General features: G+C 34.6%; 1 protein-coding gene across 4 annotated transcripts in view; it reads left to right on the forward strand.

Moving 5' to 3' along the window:
• CNTN5 (contactin 5) overlaps nucleotides 1–19,156 on the forward strand; it is a 1,288,935-nt gene that overhangs the window by 410,893 nt on the left and 858,886 nt on the right. The window contains exon 1 of one of the 4 annotated variants that reach the window (XM_072726269.1): nucleotides 6,082–6,210. The exons of the other annotated variants lie outside the window; for them this stretch is intronic. The gene's annotated coding sequence lies outside the window, so the exon portion shown is untranslated. Of the gene's footprint in view, nucleotides 1–6,081; nucleotides 6,211–19,156 lie in introns of those variants that run through there. 4 annotated transcript variants of the gene reach the window in all.

Genomic DNA, 19,156 nt, shown 5'->3' on the forward strand with positions numbered 1-19,156 from the left:
AATATAATTGATATGTCCAGAATTTTCATTACTTTGTTATTATTCTGGTCAGATATTTTTTTATTTTTATTTTTATTTATTTATTTACTTATCTTAGAGAGAAAGTGAGTGTGAGTAGGAACAGGGGGATGAGGCAGGGCAGAGGGTGAGAGAATCTTAAGCAGACTTCCTGACCAGCTTGGAACCCAACATAGGGCTTCAACTCATGACCCTAAGGTCATGACCTGAGCTGAAATAAAGAGTCAGTGCTTAACAAACTGAGCTATCCAGGTGCTCCTGATCGGATATTTTTTATTTTTCAGTTTTTTTGTTTTTTTTTTTTTTAGTTGGAGTTAAGTTTGCCTGTAAACAGACAAAATAAATCAAGAGTTGGTATGTACTTGTAGTTTTATTTTATAGATAGGGGAAGACATAATAGAGAAGACCTTTATGAAAAATCCAAGATTGGGTAAAACAAAGATGTAAAAAAAGATTGGAAAATGCTGCAATAATAATTGTTAAAATGACAGAAGTGAATGAATTTAATGAATGTCTTGTAGAGGTCACTGCAGCTACCAAATGTAGATTGCATTTTAGTATTTTAGCAAATGACCCCACAAGAGAAACAGAAATGGAGGTTAATTTGTGAGAATAATATGACTAGTTTATGAAAAAAAAATGAAAGAAGTAATACTGGAAAAGCTAATAATCTGTCCATAAGCATAGTTAAATATTGAGTACTCACTATATTTTAAGCCCTGTCTTTGATGCTTTTATATGTATCTCATGTAACCCTAAAAAAATAGCTGCATAGTAATATATATTTCTTTATGGTGAAGGAGACTTATTCACTCAGCAAACATTTATTAAGTTACTAAGAGTTATAAGGTGTTGTACTAGGGATATCATAATTAATAAAGTTATATCCTTGATCGGTACTTAGTTTGAAAAAACATTAGTAGGCAGATAACAAAAAGGGTGATAAATGCATGTTAAATCATTTATATGTGGGGGACTATAGGAAGAAATAGTAAACTCTGCTATGGTTGTATCTTAAGAGTTTTCTAGCTAGAAAGGGAGATGGTTAAAACTTCAATTCAATCCACAAACTATGTGGTCTTTTGTTATTTGTTCCAATTTATAAAGAAGTTCCTTTAGAATATACAGAACTGGCACAGTTAAGGCATTAGATGAAAACAATGCAAAAAATCAACTTGTAGAAGTAAACATATATACCTTAACTTTTCTTCATGAAAGGGTAGCAAGTTAGATCTATATAGCCCCTCAGAGGGCTCTAATTAATATATTAGATGCTTGATGTGAGTCCTAACTATGGAACGAAAGGCCTCTAAATGTAATTTCTTTATGATTATTTTTCTTGATGATTAAAGGAAAGAAATCCAAAACCAGCTGTAATTTTCTCCAGAAAGTACTACTCAGATCCTCCTTACTTTTCCCTGGGCAACAATCAACAAACTTCTCATTAGAAGGAACTTTAAAAAGTTTGCTGATTTGCAAAACATGGCTTGAGTGATTTGTACATTACTTGAATAATTGGATTTGTGTGTACATATGGCACATGCTATTTTGGAAATGTACCCCCTCTGTGTTCATTATAGCTATTGCTCATTCTATTCCCTGATAATCATTTATAATTACTCATCATAGTTTATTATTAGAAAAGTAATGAATCAGCAGTTTCATGCACTCTCCTTTAACAACCTAATCTTAGAATTTTCCAAACCACTGTATGCAGAAATAGAAAGCAAGCAGCTTGCCCAAGTATAATTCTAGATATTGAACTAAGCATTCTATAGAGGTTATCAAAATTTTAATAAGTCTTCCCTTTCATTATCTTTAATGAATTTTATTACATTCAAGAAGTATGGTTTATATAATAATACATGTTAAACTTTCAATAAATCTGATTTGGTAATATAAATTTATTTCTAAATTTCCTCTACATTTTACATAGCTAAATATTTCCTAACTGTGGACATGTTCACAGTATTTAGCTATATTATCTGATTGGAGGAGCCAAGATCACATAAGTAGGAAGGATTCAGCACAATTCTCAGGTTTTTGTGTGGCTTGGAGATGAGCTCAAGGAGAAGTATCACCCAGGAGACCCTTGCATTTAGATGTTTCTATTTTAAGTTACCCCTATTTCTGTAGGTTAGAGCCCAAGAAATTAGAATGTTTTCCCTTGCCAGGTTCTAGATCCTTAGATAAAGATTTTAAGCCAACTGTTGTACTAAAAATTGTTCATACTTTATTTCACTGAATCCTCACAGTGATTCTATGAAACAGATATTATTTTATTTACATTTTACAGAGGAAGATAGTGAACCTTGAAGAGGTCATATAAAATTTCCAAGGTCACTATATGCAGTCATCATGAACACAATCCAGGTCTTCAGTAAAACACAATACCACATTCTCCATCAAATTTTCCTTTTATAGAATAATTGATATTCTGTGGTTGTTTTAACTCATAAATTAGGCTGTATTATTGTTTTTCTTTTCTGTAGATAAAATACTATGTTTAAATTTGAATTAGAAAATTATCAAGTAATCAGAACGAGATAACTAATTTGTTTTTTATTAACTAAATCAGCAAATGGACATCAATAACAAATTGCCCATTTGACCTTATGACTTACTTTATTATAAGTACAATAGCAGATGGATTCCAAGACCAATGACATAACTTATCTGTTTGTACCTTGTTAACCTTTAATTTCACTGTTCTTGAAAGTGAGAATTCAGAAGTCAGAGAAGTATCTGTCTCTGCTATTTCTCTGCAGGCAAATTAATCTGCATCAAAGCGTCCTGGAGAAAATATCTAGAGTCAAATATTAATGGAGGTAGATATAACTTTAAAGAGACAAAGGAAAAAGAAGACTAATGCAAAGCAGAAAACCAAATCCAAAAGAAGATACTTAGCACAAATATCCTGGTATGACAAAGGGCAACTGATAATGTGACAAGTTATTATTATGGCATTCAGCAACAAAAAAATATTGTTAATTCTATTTTGAAGCCACCAAAAATTATCGTTCTTTTTGTAGTTTAATTTTTCTCATAAATCTTTATTGTCTTGACAATTAAATCTATATATAATCCATGACTCTCTCATAAAATGTTTATAAAGTTGGTAAAAGTGACACTATAGAAGACTTCTCCATCTGCAAGAAAAAACACTTATATTTATAATCTCAACCTTCTCTTCCAAAACCAATTTTTTCTGTCTAGAATAAATTGATTTTGAGCTATGCATAAATTAAATGTCAACACATCTTTCACAAACCTACGTATGGGTAGCCAAAAACCAGGCTGTTGAACTAGAAAACAAATCCAATACAAATAACTGGATGTCTATTTATTCAACAAATAGATACAAATGAAAAGGATCCTTAGTGATCCTAACTACATCAGTGTTAATTACTTGTTTTTGAAGACAAATTCTGCCTCCTTCTCCTTTCTTGCCATGGACCAGAAAAGTTGTTACATATTTTTCTGTCCAGCTATGTCTTATAATGCATTAGCTTCAGCTGAATAAACACTAAAAGAATTTAAAAATACTCCTATGTGAATATATTCAATTTAGTTGATGGAGCTTACCCTCTAGAAAGTGTTCAGTTGAGTGCATGAAGGTAATGTTTTTCTTCTACCCAACTAAAAGAGAGACAGAGAGACAGAGACAGAGAGAGAGAGAGACAGTGTGTGTGTGTGTGTGTGTGTGTGTGTGTGTGTGTGTGTGTGTGTGAAAAAACATAACTTTATCTGGAAGAGGCATATCCAAAATCCTGAGTCTGAGGTAATTTGATGTTCTCAAGGAATAGCAAGGGGCCTTTATGTTTGGAGCATAATGAGAGAGAAAAGAATGATAGGCAATCTAAGGAGTAACCAGTTTAAAGATATTTAATTTTATTTCTTAAAGGAGAAAGAAAGCTGTTAGAAGATGGTAATGTCAGTGGTTTTAATTGCCTTTGGCTCAATGTTACATAAGTCTTCACTACAATATTTTTCAAAACCTCAAATAAAATTGATAATTTAATGTTGTAATCTCAAAATATTTGCACTCATGGATTGTGTCAAAAAGGCATGAAAAAAGATAAATTCTGTGATACCTGGCACCACTACTGATATGCTAACTAGTCAACAAAGAGTTGTGCAATCAGCCATTCCAATTATCATCAGTTACATAATTCTTCAACATTTTAAATTGGTATAGGGCATCAAAGGAATATTATAAAGTAAGAAACTGAGATCCATAGAAGTTGAGTGACTTCCCTAAACTTAAAAAATCAATTCAGCTGGTGATTTTTGTAACGTTTATTTATTTCAAAAACCTAAGTTCCACCAAAACAAATCATGCAATACAAAGTATAACAGATAATGGTGTACTGGAACCAGTGCATATCTGATTTCACATTTCTGTGAGCCATGTGTCCATGTTCAATGACATCACATTGGTAGCTTGAAATCAGCCATGGTGGCAACATTTTTATTTTAAAGACTGGCAAATGTTACAAATCAGGACTTTATTTTTTCTCCTTTTTTGGAGAAACTAATCACCAGCACTTTGGTGATTACAGATAATATAATTTATATTATATGTTCCTTTGCGTGAGAAAGAAGCATTCTATTACTAGTCCTGTGTTGCACTCACTCCATTTTATTAAAGATATGGCTCATGAGACTTTAAATTGCAAGAGGCAGTGACTGACTTAGTCATCTATGTATCCAACCTAGAATCTAGTAATGAATGTATGTTTAAACACTATTACCTTACAAAGAAAATTTTGATGAATTAACTGCAAAAAGTAATAATAATTATAGTTCTTCCAAGTTAAAAAAAAAAAGGTCTAAAAAATCAAATAGCATCTTGATTAGGATACATATGTTTCTATTTTTTCAGTAAGTCATTTCTATATAAGGTAGACCCGGTCTAACCTTAGACTAAAATTATGCAATGGAAAAAAATAAATATATAAAATAAAACAAAATTATGCAATGTGATTAAATACATGTATAAGTTTGGCAGGCAATGTTTGTTTTGTTGAAAATATATATTGTTAAAATACATTTTTATTAGCCAGTGATTATATACAGGGTAGAAATTATGGGGATACAATAATAATAACAATGAGTGAATATGTCAATCTATAATTATTATCCAAAAAAAAAAACTATCCATAATATAACTCAATAGTAATATTGTGTTTTTTCTAGAAATGCATAGACAGTATTTCATTAAGAGTTAAGGTATATTTTATTTGTAATGTGTATAATAATCTTTGTTATTCTTACTGTCAAGTAGAAGCACTAAACTGTTTCTACCATTTTATACTAAGTTTTATTATTGTCTAGGAAGATAAAAGCTTATTTGAAGAATCTAAGTACTTTGAAAAGAGAAACTCTTCATTTCCATTCTTTTGGAAATTCATAGTACCACAGATGGAATTTCCATTTATGGCTCTAAATTTTCAAGAAATACAATGATTAATCATATTCTGTGAATACACAAATCATGGCTAGATATTGCTAGACTTAATAGACTTTTTTCCAATTTTGGTAAAATGACCCATTTAAACGAGTAAGATGAATAGTATTTCATTGTGTTATCAGTAGAGAGAACCTTTGTGTTTAAACTGTGATCTATGAGAAGTTACTTTTTGTAAACAATGATATGCTGATATTAGTAATGTGCTTGTTTGTTTTTGATTTATGAAAATATAACTCGGGTCACAGAAACAATTTAAAGATTAAATTATTCAGGGTTTTAAAACATTGTATTCCTGATGGTTACGATACTTTTAGAAAAGTTAGTCTTGCAAAGATTAATCCAAGATTACATTTGCAAATTTTATATGACTTCAACCAGAATATTAGCGAAGAGCATTGAAAGAAGCCTATCCAAATAATACATTGCTCAAAATAAATAGCTTCTATTTTTCTGAATAAAAGGAAAAATATTAAAGAATGACTCTGGAAACAACTTTAAAATGTGTGAAGCTAGTCTTACTTAGTACAGAAAGGGAATTTTGTAAAGAGTGGTTGTGTTTTGTTTTGCTTTTCGTTTGTGTGTTTGTTTAGCTAGATCCAGAGCCAAGAAAAAAATAATCTTCAATTGACATCAAGTCATTAAAGATCTGTGAAGAGCAATTATGTTAAAAACGCAGATGTGTGTCTAAAAGGGTGATACATACTGCAACTTTTTGCCAGGTATGAATGGAAAATATAATTTGCATGTCTTCCATTTTTCACAGGGTAACCAAAAAATAGCACTATGAAAGATTTCCTAAGTATTTCCTCCTCTTCTCCCCATGACCTCCTAAAATATAGATCTTACAACATGTATCAGAAAGGTTTGGACCAGTATCAGCTTTAGAGGGAGACATACCCGCAGTCCTAAGGAGCAACAATCCTTCTGCTGATATTCAAATAGTTGAGGGCATTGGGATATTCTTCTAATGCTTATGTTCCTGGTGGGAGAGTCTGGGTGTTGTGGGAATGGGGATCTCAGTCCTTGGATTCCCCATAAAAGATTTATGTGGATATCCATGCCAAATAAAGACACCCAGAAGGAAAGTAGCAAGCACAGAGCAGTTTATTAAAGCAAATAACACTCTCCAGGTGGGAGAGCAGACAGGTTCCAGGAGGTGGAATTGACCTTACACTGTCTTGGGAATGGAGATTCCTTGGATCTCTTTCTGGACTGGAAGAAGCTGTGATGTACAGTGGGGTGATCTCTAATGGAGACTCCCTACCATCATTTGGGGAAGTCCTCCTACAGAATCGGGTAGGGTTTGACCCTACAAGGTTTGTACCAAAACTGTCATGGTAGCCTTCCTCTACTGGGTAGGCTGTACTGCAAGGCAAATGGGTTATAATGAGTCTAGACGTCATCCCCAGGGGCAGAGGAGGAAGAGGAGAGCACAGGCTCTATATGTGTGCTTCTTAATTTGTCAGCCCCAAGGTCTTAGAAGCCACAAGGTCAGGATGTTGTTCCCCTAGACTCTTAATGTGTAGCTTATTTATCATTGTCCTTGCCTCCAGCTCCTGTCCCTGTCATACCCCTGCAGGGGCTTGGGACTCTTCCTTGGGGCATTCCTGTCACTGCTCCTGTCCCTCTTCTACCTAACACACATTCAGCTATCTCCACTTCTCTGTCTGCCTCTCACTCCCACATATCCCAGGGAGACAGCATTTGATTGAAATGTTTGTTCTTCAGCCAAATTTTATTTTCTTATTGGAAGCTTTTGGTACAGGCAACTACCAATTATTGAAACCAACTTCATACACTTGGTTCTGGAAGCCACATCACCTGCCTTCAGAAATAATGCCTTAGGGTTTCTTTCTTTCTAAGAAAGTAGTATAATTGATGGGCATTTTGAGGCTCTTGGCCTTTCCAGTAAATTCTACCCAATACCTATTCTACTCACTTTTCCAGTTATTTTTCTAAAATCTCAATAAAATCGTCTTATGATCCTGAATAAAGCTTCTTATGTTGCCTTATTGCCTTCAAAGTCCACATCCAGGTGCAAGACATGCAAGCCCTTTAATTGTTCTAAAATCACCTATGAATTATGAAAAATTTTAGGCTATGGAGGCAGATGAATCACATAGGTTAGCACATGTTTTGCCACTTAGCTATCTATGTCAATTTGCTTATTCCTTCCAAAATTTGATTCCTTCAACCATAAAATGTGAAGATTAATCATGATAAGGAATACAGACTGTCTAAATAACACAATGCCTGCCACTAAGCAAGCATCAATATAAAGCGCAACAAAGTTCGTTTCCACTTCCCTGTCTCCTACTTCTCAGAAAATCTTATCGACTACACAGAGACCAGAGACTCTGCCACCATCGCCTTCTATGTCAGGCCTGCTGCCTTGCACAGCCTCAGGGATGCTCTTCAAACTAAATACAATGTGAATCACACCCTCCGGAGATAGAAAAAAACCTTGTTAATTTATGTGGTGGTTTCAGTCATTTTCTAAAATTTAGGGTATGCTTGTTGTTTGGTCAAAAGGGTAATGAAATAAATTGGATTTCTCAGAAGTTGAAAGATTTATTTTATAACATTAAAAAACTGTTATACAAATTATTTCATTTGAGTTAAGTGGTTGCTACCACTTTTATACTTTAACTCCAAATGAACATTGAAACTAGGCTGTATAGCTTATTAGGGCTGGAAGTGTTAAATACAGAGTTTGACAGCAATTAAATTAGGGACAATACTAAAGCAGAGTTATATGGACTATAGCTAATAAATGGTATATACCATGATTAGTTTATAAATGATATCTTTTACTTATTGCAGATTGGGTTGTATAGTGGAGGTAGAATGGGAGAGGCTACAGGAAATGATGCAAGTTTTGGGGGAAATTTAATTTGGCAGTGGGCTGGTCATTCTTGTTTTAGGATCTTTCTATTATAGTATTTCTCTTGACAGTAACATAAATTTTTATTCTTATTATTCTTATGCTCCTTTTTCATATCATAGTTAATTTCATTAATCCAATAAATATTTAGCAAACCCTATGCACCAAGCATAGTGATCTTTCCTGGGTAGGTGGTAGTGAGCAAATGGAGGCTCTGCCCAAATATACCCCCACTGTCATGAAGGACATAGATAATTAAAATAGAGCTGGTTAAATAGGGTAAATACAAAGTGCAAGGAAAATGTCTACTACTAAAAGTAGTTTAAAAATATATGGAAAAGACTGTTCCCAAAAGGTTATATCAAGTGTGTGTCACGGTTTGGATAAATATGATTTTTTCAATGTGCATACAATGAGATTTTAGAAATTTTAACTAGAAGTGCAAAAACAATCTACTTAAATGTTAATGGTAATATTTTATAGTAGTTCACATGCTTGCTGCCATAGCCATCAAAAGACTCTAGTGTTGTAATAAAAAGAGTAAGCTTTTAGAGCTTAAATCCTGGCACTTCCACAACTTGAGCAACACATAAACACATAGAAGCTTCCTTAGCCTGACAATCTTCATCTGGAAAGGGGCACAGTAATGTCCACATTATTGAGTTATGAAGAGGATTAAATAAGATAATGATGAAAAAGTACCTTGTTAAATGTCTAGGATGTTTAAAGCAGTCAGTCAAATCAGCTTAAAAGAAATTGCTATTTAACTGGTAATCACAGGGCCTTATAGTTACATAAGAAAATATGGGCCAGATAGAGTAAAATTCTGATAGTATTTTTCATTTCCAACTTGGATTTTACCCTCGCAATGACCAAGAACCTGGGCAGTTCTCAGTATTTTTGCCTTTTCCTTTCTGTTTAAAAGTAAGTACTGCTCCCCAGTTGTACTGTTACATGAACGTAGCTTCTGGGAAGCATGGATAACAAGATTCCTCTTTCAGATCCCTCCTTCTCATTTTTTCTTACCTCCCCTCTCTTATTGACTGAAAATTATAATTGTTTTCTTCACAAAGATTTTATCTAAAAGAGTATTCAAAAGCCATGTAGGTCAAGGTGTGATTCCAGAAGTATATTTTCTTCTAATGAATGTTTAAAGCACTCCTACTACATGTTAGGCACTGTTTTAAGCTCTGAGGATGTCAGGGTGAACAAAATACCTTAGAATCCTTACTTAGAGTTTATGTGGTATTGAAGAACAGAAATGAAATAAATAATTAGAACAAAATCTCTAATAGTGAATAATTCTGACATTAATTCAATGACCAATGCTCTAATTTCATTTAAAGAAGCTACCAAGGGAACTGGGAAGGAGAAGACTATTCTGTACATCCATATTGATGGGGAACAGAGGGCTACACCGCCCCCCCCCGCCCAGGGTGGGATATGTGTGACATTCTTCAGGAAGTTTCCAAATGTCTTCATGTTAATGCCTTGCTAGAGGGAAAAACAATCTTTAACTTGACAATGGCAAGGCCTCCAGTATCCTGTAGGTCCTCCTTAGGATATGAAAATCCTTTTGACATTCTCTTTTCCCTTACCTCTCCCAACTCCCAGGTATATAATCAGCTACCCCTCACAGGCCCGAGCAGCAGCTCTTCCTGCCCACAGGTCCTGTCCACGTGCTTTAATAAAACCACCATTTTGCACCAAAGACATCTCGTGAATTCTTTCGTGGTCATTGGCTTCAGACCTCACCTGAATTCCAAAACTTCATCACTTATGGTTTAAGGAAGCTGTAGGAACAGGAACAGAATTCGGGAGCAAAAAAGCATCTTCTCTCTCTTTGTTGCAAGTAGCTACCATAGAAAAACTCCCTGAATGGAACTGATTTCATATAAAAAATTCTGGAATGTTTAAATTGCTAAATAATGTGCATTATGTTGTTTGGTATTAACTTATGACAGTGTTGAGGTGTGAAAATCATTTGTCATTTTTATGACTGACTTTTTCCCATTTCTGGGTGAGAGTGCATTGCATGTTTCAGGATCTTTATGAGCTTAATAAAAAAATATTTTGGTGAAATTACTGTAAGATTTTCTTAGTCCAGTAAAATTAATTTAAATGCACTCTGCAAGTCTAATTTAGAAATTTGAGTAAATCTTCTGCTTTCTCCAAATACAATTTACTCCCTTATTTATTTTGTTTTTTAGAGGTATAGCTTCTAGTGGAAAGAATAGCTGTCCTACAAATCTTGCAAATAAATCAACACTTTGTCATAGATTTTACATGCATCACAAATTTCCAGAGTCAAATATTGTGGTAATGATGTCCTGAAAAGAACTGCAGCTGTCTATTCAGGTGTGTTCAATCTCTACTTGATAGGAATAATTACTTTCTACCCTCAGTAGGTAATTGCCTTTTGATTGAGGTCATCAAAGCAATCAAGACAGTGAGAGATGAAAATTTCCAGTAGGCTAGGAGACAGAGGGAAGAATCACAAACAGAAACTTGAAAGGAGGATAAGAAAAAAAGATTTAATTTGTTTATTATATTTTATTCTACAGTAATAATTTGAATAGTAGAAGTCATTAAATTCACCATAATATACAACTTAACTTAATTAGTTTGATAGCTTTATTTTTTTGAAATGAAACTCTAAATGTCTTTTAAGCATTTGATTAGGATCATTAACATTCATATGCATGACAATTTATTCGGTAATTTAGTTTACAAATATTTATTGCACACATATCATATAGGGAGGGTACTTTACTAAATCCTGGGCTAGACAGAGATGGGAACAAAATAAAGAATATTTCTGTCCTAACAGAGTTTACATTCTGATGATTGAAAAACAAAACAAAAGATATTCATATCATTTTAGATATTTAAGAGCAAAGAGAATTTAGCAACTAAGAGAATGGAGAGGGGTTTTATAAATAGAACGCTGAAGAAAAAATCTTTGAGGAATTGACAATTTTTTTTAAATAAGTGAGATTCATCTTGGGGATGAGTTTGCATGCAGAGAAAATAGCAGCTTAAAGTATTTAAGGTATTTTGTTTGTTTAAGGAACTTAAAGGACACTAGTATGTCTCAGAGTAGTGTGAATAAAGGATAAGTTTTAGAGTTTTGCAGACTAATGAATGAATACCCCTAAACTTCCAAGTTACACATATTGATAAAATACAATTAAAAATAAAATTTTCCGGGATCCCTGGGTGGCGCAGCGGTTTGGCGCCTGCCTTTGGCCCAGGGCGCGATCCTGGAGACCCGGGATCGAATCCCATGTCGGGCTCCCGGTGCATGGAGCCTGCTTCTCCCTCTGCCTGTGTCTCTGCCTCTCTCTCTCTCTCTCTATCATAAATAAATAAAAATTAAAAAAATAAAATAAAATAAAATTTTCCCATCCCAGAAAGTATCTCTCATAAAGGCAGTAGAGATACAGAAATCTCACAGAGGAAGACATGGACATGGCCAACATGCACATGAGAAAATGCTCCGCATCACTTGCCATCAGGGAAATACAAATCAAAACCACAATGAGATCCCACCTCACACCAGTGAGAATGGGGAAAATTAACAAGACGGGAAACCACAAATGTTGGAGAGGATGTGGAGAAAGGGGAACCCTCTTACACTGTTGGTGGGAATGTGAACTGGTGCAGCCACTCTGGAAAACCGTGTGGAGGTTCCTCAAAGAGTTAAAAATAGACCTGCCCTACGACCCAGCAATTGCACTGCTGGGGATTTACCCCAAAGATTCTGTTGCAATGAAACGCTGGGACACCTGCACCCCATGTTTTTAGCAGCAATGTCCACAATAGCCAAACTGTGGAAGGAACCTCGGTGTCCATCGGAAGATGAATGGATAAAGAAGATGTGGTTTATGTATACAATGGAATATTACTCAGCCATTAGAAACGACAAATACCCACCATTTGCTTCGACGTGGATGGAACTGGAGGGTATTATGCTGAGTGAAATAAGTCAGTCAGAGAAGGACAAACATTATATGTTCTCATTCATTTGGGGAATATAAATAATAGTGAAAGGGAATAGAAGGGAAGGGAGAAGAAATGTGTAGGAAATATCAGAAAGGGAGACAGAACATAAAGACTCCTGACTCTGGGAAACGAACTAGGGGTGGTGGAAGGGGAGGAGGGCGGGGGGTGGGGGTGAATGGGTGATGGGCACTGAGGGGGGTACTTGACGGGATGAGCACTGGGTGTTATTCTGTATGTTGGCAAATTGAACACCAATAAAAAATAAATTTATTATTAAAAATTTTTTTAAAAAGGCAGTAGAGAAAACACTTTTTGAATAAGTATTATATTAGAATTTGATTTCTCATTATGGGTAGTCAGCTAAGAGATAGCAAAGACAGAAAGGAACACCACCACTTATAGACAACAAATACAACTCATTATATAACAAGTTTTCAAGACAAACAATAATTGGCCCTTATGTAAGGACTTGACAGCACTTTTTGTCTTACATAGTTCAATCTTACTAGTAATGCCAGGGACCATCTATCTTAGCTTCTTGGTTTTATCCAGAGGAAAATCAAACTTTTATCTTTATGACTAGGTAGTTTGCAACTTGGAACAAGGTGCCCACTGAAATTAAGACTTGGACACTTAGGACAACCTGGGTGGCTCAGTGGTTTAGCGCCGCCTTCAGCCCAGGGTGTGATCCTGGAGTCCAGGGATCAAGTCCCATGTCAGGCTCCCTGCATGGAGCCTGTTTCTCCCTCTGTCTGTGTCTCTGCTTCTCTCTCTCTCTCTCTCTCTCTAATGAATAAATAAATAAAATCTTAAAAAAAAAAAAAAAGATTTGGACACTTAACTCACTAAGCCACCCAAGTGATCCTAACTGATGATCTATTTAAAGTGCAGATTCTTTTTTAATGAATGTGTTGTGAGGTCTGAATGAGAGCATCATAACAAGCTAAAAAAGAGGTTGAAAATATAAGAAATATTATTAATCTTATTAATGACTGATTGACTTAAAATGTACAGAGGAAAGTCAATGATTGTAATTGTAACTATAATTTATTTGGTAAAACAGAAAATGTGTGGTGTGTGTGTTTGAGCATGTTATACTTTGACTTTCAGATTTCATTATCATTATATTGTTTAATGTAAATCAGACTGTGTTCACATCTATAATGATATGCTTAGTATTAAAGATATTTATTTTTCTTTTGATTTAATACATGGAGATGTATCCCCATGTTAATATCTAATCTCTTCTGGTGGGCATTCTTTAATTAAAGTTTTGCTAAAGTCATCAAGTCTAATATTTAATCTTTGATGACTGCTATTATCAATAGAATAATATAATAATCAAGACACTGAGAAGAGACTTTTCTATCCTGTATTTTTTTAAAGATTTTATTTATTTATTTGAGAGTGAGAAAGAGAATGAACAGGGGGGGATGGGCAGAGATGGGGAGGGAGAAACTGACTCCCTGTCAAGCAGGAAGCCCAATGTGGAGCTCAGTCCCTGGACCCAGGTTCATGAGCTGAGCCAAAGACAGATGCTCAGCCATCCAGGGGTCCCCCATCCTATATAATTCTTAGATTAGAAAATAGTATGAAGTGAATTCAATGTATTTAGTCAAGTTGATAGATACTAACAAATGTGATTGATGGAACATATGATGTCTTGAAGAAATTTTTAAAAGGAGGAGAGCAGGACACCTGGGTGGCTCAGTGGTTGAGGGTCTGCCTTCAGCTCAGGGCATAATCCTGGGATCCTGAGATCAAGTCCCATATAGCGCTCCCTGAAGGGAGCCTGCTTCTCCCTCTGCCTGTGTCTCTGCCTCTCTCTCTGTATCTCTCATGAATAAATAAATAAAATCTTTAAAAAAAGGAGAGCAAAACCCACTATGTTTGATAGCACAGGGATGTTTTTGTTTTATAAATTACCTAAAACATATTGTTTTACTATTCTATAGGACTGAAAGAACTGAAACTCCATTTCGGAAAGCAAGGTAGCAAATCAGATAGAACTTTTCAGAAGATGTTGTTATCATTGTTACTATTGTTTGACATATATTCAAGTGGTTTAATGTGCTCACTGCCATACCTATCATAAAGTTCCAGACCAGGACATATACAATGGTTAGGCAAAGAAAAAAATGATTTAATTTGTTTTACCTTATAATTAGCTCATTAAAGAAGGTAATGAATGAAGCAGGACTAGGAGTCTATGATGATTTGTCTCTCCAGCCTCGATTTCCTCTCCAATGTTGAGAGAAAATTTTAAAAATACATTTTGATGCGATATCATTGTCCTATCTGTCATCTACCATGTTACTGATAAAACAGTAGATAGCATTCATTTTTTGGAAATATTTTGCCATTTCTAAAATGATGGATAGAAACTGGCTATATTCTATTCTATGTAAATCTGCTTTAGTCTAGTGAACTGAGGTTTGGAGGTTTTGTTTTATGAAACAATGTACACAGTGTATTGTATATTGCAGGTAACATTAGATCACTTAAATCATTCCCTCTGGTCCTAGGAAACAGAAAGTAAGGTGCATAGCTTTTAATTTTCTCTGTTATGCTCAGAAGACTTTGCTATTATCCAAGTTTTCTCACACCTTTTAAAGTCTGTGTTAAGAAATAGCATAAGCCATGTTTATTTCAACATAGAGCACGACTTCTCTACTTATAATCATTTTTAATACCCTATTTTACCAAAAGAGACTTTTAAACCTTAGTAAGTGGAGAGATAAAGTGACTTGTCTTTAACAGCTGTGATTTTGTTATTCATTATAATAAGCCTGTTCCTACATAACAGGTGACCAAAATTGCTGTGGAAATGGTGTACATGTTTATGAAGACCTTATTTATACTAAGCATGTTGTTTTGACATTATGACAAATTTCAGAATTAAAATGAATACCAACTCATTTTTTCAGCAAAGTCAGTAATTGAGACTATTTGGTATATATTATTTAAATTTAATCCTGCTCAATTTCAGCATTACAGTATACCTCTTAAGAATATAACCTCAACCTTGGGGATCCCTGGGTGGCTCAATGGTTTAGCGCCTGCCTTCGGCCCAGAGCGTGAGTCTAGAGTCCCAGGATCAAGTCCCATTTCGGGCTCCCTGCATGGAGCCTGCATCTCCCTCTGCCTGTGTCTCAACCTTTCTCTCTCTCTGTGTGTCTCTCATGAATAAACAAATAAAATAAAATAAAGACTATAACCTCAACCATGTAGCCAAAATGCTTGAAACTGATGTGGCTTAGATCCAAGTAAACTTGATTCAATTGATTCCAGATGATCTTTTTAGAATCAATGTCATCTTTGGAAGTTGGAAATGATACTTATGGAGAGAATATTGTAATGTGGTATTGAAAAGACACATGTATTCTTTTCATTGTATGAAAGACACTTTGACAATTCTCCTAACAGAAGTCAAAATTTTTTTCTTATAATAATATTCATAATTGTTATTTTTGCACATGTTCATTTTGCTAGTCTATTTATGTATATTCTCTACTTATAGTAACTCCACAGAACTGTCATCTTTTCACAAATGAGAAGTACATTTCTCAAGGTAGCATAGATATGCCATGTTAATAAGTGATTTAAGACTAATAAAAGTTTAGGGATGCTGGGGTTGGCTCAATGGTTAAGAATCTGTCTGCCTTTGGCTCAGGACATGATCCTGGGCTCCTGGGATTGAGTCCTGCATCAGGCTCCCTGCATGGAGCCTGCTTCTCCCTCTTCTCATGTCTCTGTTTCTCTATGTCTCTTATGAATGAATAAATAAAATATCTAGAAAAAAATAAAAGTTTATTCCTTGCTCAAGAAAATTCTGCTGTGGTCTAGGTGATTTGCCAGTTGTTTCTCCTGAGGCAAATCAAGTATTAAGTCTTCTGGGATTTACAGGTTTTATTCTCTTAAAAAAAGGTCTCTCCATTTGGAATAATGGGGAAGAGAAAACAAAAGATCTCACACTAAAACTCACACCTCATCTCTCTCTGCTTCAGCCTAGAAATGAAAACTGCAGTTCACAACATTGCCCACTGGATCTGTTTAATTAGAATTGGGCCTGAAAATATAAAAGAAAATATGAAATATTGGTGAACACATTATCTACTCTGACAATTGGGAAGTACACTAGGTCTCAGATCAATCAAATCTTGTCTGTAGTGTACAACCAATGTCAACCTTGGCATTGAGGCCAGTTCTGTCTGTTACCAAATCTACACTATTTCTTATATATTGGAGTACCATATTTTATTGGATAATAATATACATTGAGAAGCTTAAGTGGTCATTTATTCTTATGTTATTGGCATATACATACAGGCAATGAAATTATATATGAGGACATGTAGGGGGAAGACACAAAATATTTCTGTCTCTGTGTGTGTCACAGAAATATTCACAATTACAGTGCAAGATTTTATAGTTATTAGAAAAAAGTGAAATTTGACTTTAAAATGACTATTTCATCAAATTTTCATAGATATTTCAGGGTTGAACCTGTTCTTTAAGGCCTTGAAATCCATCGGCAGCCCCGGTGGCGCAGCGGTTTAGCGCCGCCTGCAGCCCAGGGTGTGATTCCAGAGACCTGGGATCGAGTCCCACATCAGGTTCCCTGTATGGAGCCTGCTTCTCCCTCTGCCTGTGTCTCTGCCCCTCTCTCTCTCTCTCTCTCTCTTTCTCTGTGTGTGTCTCTATGAATAAAAAAAAAAAAAAAAAGGCCTTGAAATCCAGGTAATACATGAACTCCTATAACAGTGCTACCAAAAATCCTAGAATTAGAGACCTGGTTTGAATCCTGATCGACTGCAGTAGTGGCCATCATTTTGATTACTACATATTAAGTGCTATGCTGGGGATTTTGATAAATACTTTGTGAATATTACTTTAATTACTCCTACTGAGAACACTAGGAGGTAGGTACTATAACTATCCCCATTTCACCTATGAATAAATGAAGACCCAGAGAGATTAAATCGCTTGTGTTGTGTTTCATAAGGAGATTGGTAAGATATTATGGTCTTGTCTGTGTTTGAGTGTGCTGCGCGCTAATTAGTTTCCTAACATCTTGCACAGTTTACTTTATATTTCTTAGTCACGTCACAATATTTGTTCAGGATGTTATGCTAAGGTATATTTTCCCCATTTTGTTTCTATTTTTAATAGTGATTGGTATTTGTCTCATGATTGTGCTTATCACTGGCAAATATCATCTTGCTAGATTTAGGTCATCTGATCCATTATCTGAAAAACTTTACTATCACTTCCAGATCCTTCTGGCCACATGTCTTTTCTTTATTTAACGAAGGCAATATTAATTTTTATGTATATCATATTTCTAGAGTACTCTCACATTCACCACTTTATAATCTCCTCACAGTAATCCTCATAACAGCTCTCTTCACCTCCTCTCTTTCTTCCCACTTCACTAGTCTCTCTTTGTAAACTCTCCTTCTCATTCTCACCTGCTAGATGTTTGAGTATCTGAAGAGTTCATCCTAGGTTCCCTTTTCATTTCGTTTCTTTAAAAAAAAAAAAAAAAAAATATATATATATATATATATATATATATATATATTTATTGTATTTAGAGAGGGAGGGAGGCAGTGTGCAAGGAGGAGGAGCGGCCAAGGGAGAAGAAGAGAAGCTGACTCCCTGCCGAGTGCAGAGCCATATAAGGGGCTCAATCTCATGACCCTGAGATCATGATTAGGAGTGGAACACTTAAACAACTGAGTCACCCAGTCCCCCTCCTTTTTCATTTCTATTTATCACCTCTCAAGAGATTTTTTCTGCTTCCCAGGTGTTAACTTCATCGATATGCTAGAGACTTCCAAATTTGCTTCTTTAGTACTGATCTGTCCCTTAGCTTCATTTCCTACAACTAGCTTCTTATTCAACTTCGCCTTTTGGATGCCTAATAGGTATTTCATATATACAATGCCCAAAAGTGAAGCCTGAGTTTTCCATCTAAAGGGTTCACCAATTCTTTAGGTAAGTAATTGAAAATAAAAATTTAAAATGTAATATAGGCCCAGAGATCTAGAGGTTTACATGACATAGAGTACTCACTCTTAACATGCCAGATATGTTGATGATCTTCAGTAATTACCTTAAAGTTACAAAGCTAGCAAATACTAGTTTGGAAATTCCACATGGGTTTGTTACTATGTATTTCTAAGATGGTTCTTCTGTTACATAATAATTTAAAATTGGATTCTATACATTATAATGTTTAATAAGTATGTGTTTTATTATAAATTGTGAAAACTAATTCTAAATAATTAAATTGCATAAAATCAATTGTAACATCAACAATATAAAATGCTTAAATATTATTTTTTATTTTATAAACCTTTTTCCTAAGGCTGATCATAAAGCATAGTCTAAACAATGAATCTGAAAACTCAAAACTCCTACAGAAAATTGCAAAACCTCCCAAATTTCTACCACTGTAAAGCAATTGCTATTAAAATGCTAGTGTGTTTTATTTTTTTTATTTTTTATTTTTTTATGAACAAGATGCTGTTCAACACAGAGTATGGCATTATATTTTTACTGCTTAGCATAACAGTGATTATGTATCAAATACTTATATACCATCATATTTATGCCACATTTAACTAACAAATATTTAGTTATGTTAGAAGATTAATAATCGAATAAAATGATTTATTCTGGGTTCTCTTTACATATACCTCAACTTATCAAGTTCTAGTTGATTCCATAAGCATTTAGTGGGACATAATGAAAATATTAATAATAATTTA

Source organism: Vulpes vulpes, chromosome 11, assembly GCF_048418805.1.
Source record: "Vulpes vulpes isolate BD-2025 chromosome 11, VulVul3, whole genome shotgun sequence".
Lineage (NCBI taxonomy): Eukaryota > Metazoa > Chordata > Mammalia > Carnivora > Canidae > Vulpes > Vulpes vulpes.